Below are 3,327 nucleotides of genomic sequence, written 5' to 3'. Positions count from 1 at the left end.
AACACATAGCTACTGGTACATACCCTCAGCCCCGAGGGAGAACTACTCCCTCCTTGTCATGGAGAGCACCGGGATGATGAAGATGGCCACTGGAGAGGGATTCCCCCTCCGGCAGGGTGCCGGAACGGGTCTAGATTGGCTTTCGGTGGCTACGGAGGCTTCTGGCGGCGGAACTCCCGATCTATTGTGCTCCCTGATAGTTTTAGGGTATATGGGTATATATAGGAGGAAGAAGTACGTCAGGGGAGCCACGAGGGGCCCACGAGGGTGGAGGGCGTGCCCAGGGGGGTGGGCGCGCCCCCTGCCTTGTGGCTTCCTCGTTGCTTCCCTTACGTAGACTCCAAGTCTCCCGGGTTGCTTTCCTTCCAAAAATATGTTCCGTGAAGTTTCAGGTCAATTGGACTCCGTTTGATTTTCCTTTTCTGCGATACTCTAAAACAAGGAAAAAACAGAAACTTGCACTGGGCTCTGGGTCAATAGGTTAGTCCCAAAAATAATATAAAAGTGTATAATAAAGCCCATAAACATCCAAAACAGATAATATAATAGCATGGAACAATCAAAAATTATAGATACATTGGAGACATATCAGAGTCCAAAACAAGGGCAAAAGTGTTTGGAAAAGTAGATACGTTGGAGACGTATCAATTGTGGGTCACCCTGTCGCAGTCCTCGGTGATGGTAGATGTTTGCTGAAAGCTCGCCGTTGACAAGGATTCTAGTGGAGGCTGATGCAAGGATTAAGGATATCCAGTTGCGCCAATTCGAACCAAACCCCTTTGCAGTAAGAACTTCCAGGACACAATGTCAAATGCCTTTTGCACATCAAACTTTAATAAGAGTGGTGGAATCATCTTTGGGTATAACTGTCGTGTCATCCCTTGTGCAAGGATGAAGTTATCATGCAGTGCCTTTCCTTTAATGAATGCACTTTTGGTCGGTAGAACAAGGGAGTTCATCTTTGGTTGCAGACTCATAGCAAGAATCTTCATGATCAACTTTGAAAAAAAGGAAATTAGATTGATTGGTCTATAGTCTTTCGCCTCTTCAACATCTTGGTTCTTGGGAATGAGGACGAGGGTGGCTTCATGCAGGCATTGCAAGTGAGTTGAGCTCCAAGTCTCAAAATCTTTAATTGCGTCCATGACATCCATCTTGATCACATCCCAATAGACTTGAAAAAAATGACTCGTGAAGCCATCTGGTCCAAGTGCCTTTCTGGGGTTGATCTCCATTAGAGCAACTTTCACTTCCTCCTTGGAAAGATCACCCTCAAGGTCAGAAAGATCTGATGCGTGGACACGTAGCTCACTGAAGTTCAGTCTGCATCTACACATCTTTGTCCCGATCAGGTCATTGAAGTGGTTCCACAAAAGTTCCATATTCTCATGCTGCCCGGTAGCCAAGGTCCCATTGTGCTTGAGGGTAAGCACCAAGTTCTTCTTTCATTATGCCATTTCCTTGGTGTGGAAAAATTCTGTGTTGCCATCACCATCTCTAATCTCGTCAATTCTCGCACGTTGCCTTCGATGAGCTCTTTGCAGCGCGGCAATTCCAAGCACATTCATTTTTAGCATTCCTCTGAAATTGTGTTCCTCCACCGATAGGTCTCTATGGTCGGGGGCCTTGTCAAGCATACCAATTAGCTCGTTGGAGATGGTCGTGCGGATTTTAAGATCGCCCACGAATGAAGCACTCCATCTCTTCAGAGCTCGTGCAGTGCGCGTGAGCTTGCAGTGCAGGATTAAGTATGGGTCTGCGTAAGTAATGGGGCTATTCCAAACCTTGACAACCACCTCCGCAAATCCGTCAAGCTTTGACCAGTAGTTCTCAAACCTAAAGTGGTGTGGTGGTGAATTCATCATTTATTAGAAAGAGCACAACAACCTAACAAGGTGTCTAGACTGCAACACAACACGATTCAAGTGGGGAAAGAGCACTCAACCGGATCATGGTGAGAGTAGATAGGATGGTGGTACTCATCATAAGTTTGTAATGGCGCTTTCCACTTATTCCCCCTTTGAAGTTATATACGGAAACAAGAAGCGAACAAAGCTCATGCATTGGCACACCAAGAGGATGAAGAAAGGCGTGAAGTACTAAGACACCTTATGCTAGTGGAAAGTGCTCGCAACACGAATAGCCCTGTTTCAAAGGGGATGCGAGGTATGCCAAGGACGGTTATAGCATGGGTGATATCAACCATTTTGGTAAGCAGAGCAACACGCACAACACATATCCGCGGTTGTGTACATCTACACCCCCAGCCCACCGTGGCTCTTCATGAAGCAGAAATATCTACACATGGTTATGCTAGTTCAAAGACCGTCGCAAGAGAGGAACGGTCTTAACTTATATCTTCAGATATTGAAGGAGGAGCTGGAACATTATGGGTTGTCAAAGGGGTCCAATCATGGGATGCCTACACATGACAAAATTTCAATGTGAAAGTTGTGGTACAGATAACCGTGCAGGATTATCCCGCATGTGGGTATTAATCTGGTTAGGTTTGCCAAAGACATATGTGTTGTCTACGGCTGATACGCCCCTCCGGTCCTTACTGCCAAGGTACACCTCCTCTCCAACTTTGGTTGCTGCCTGGTTCCCCGCACTCAGATGTGTCTGATACATCTCCAATGTATCTATAATTTTTTATTGTTCCATGCTATTATATTATCTTTTTTGGATGTTTAATTGGCTTTATTATACACTTTTTTTGGGACTAACCTACTAACCCAAGGCCCAGTGCAAATTGCTATTTTTTGGGCTATTTCAGTGTTTTGCAGAAAAGGAATATCAAATGGAATCCAAACGGAATGAAACCTTCAGGAGAGTTATTTTTGGAACAAAAGTGATCCAGGGGACTTGGAGTAGACGTCAAGAAAGAAGTGAGGCGGCCACGAGGCAGGGAGGTGCGCCCCCACCCTCATGGGCCCCTCGCAGCTCCACCGACCTACTTCTTCCTCCTATATATATTCATATACCCCGAAAACATCCAGGAGCACCACGAAACCATATTTCCACTGCCACAACCTTCTGTACCCAAGAGATCCCATCTTGGGGCCTTTTCCGGAGCTCCGCCGGAGGGGGAATCGATCACGGAGGGCTTCTACATCAACACCATAGCCTCTCCGATGATGTGTGAGTAGTTTACCACAGACCTTCGGGTCCATAGTTATTAGCTAGATGGCTTCTTCTCTCTCTTTGGATCTCAATACAAAGTTCTCCTCGATCTTCTTGGATATCTATTTGATGTAATTCTTTTTGCGGTGTGTTTGTCGAGATCCGATGAATTGTGGGTTTATGATCAAGTTTATCTATGAACAA

The sequence above is a fragment of the Triticum dicoccoides genome, chromosome 6A (genome assembly GCF_002162155.2).
Source record: "Triticum dicoccoides isolate Atlit2015 ecotype Zavitan chromosome 6A, WEW_v2.0, whole genome shotgun sequence".
In the NCBI taxonomy this organism is placed as follows: Eukaryota; Viridiplantae; Streptophyta; class Magnoliopsida; order Poales; family Poaceae; genus Triticum; species Triticum dicoccoides.
Note: the sequence above shows the minus strand (reverse complement) of the source record.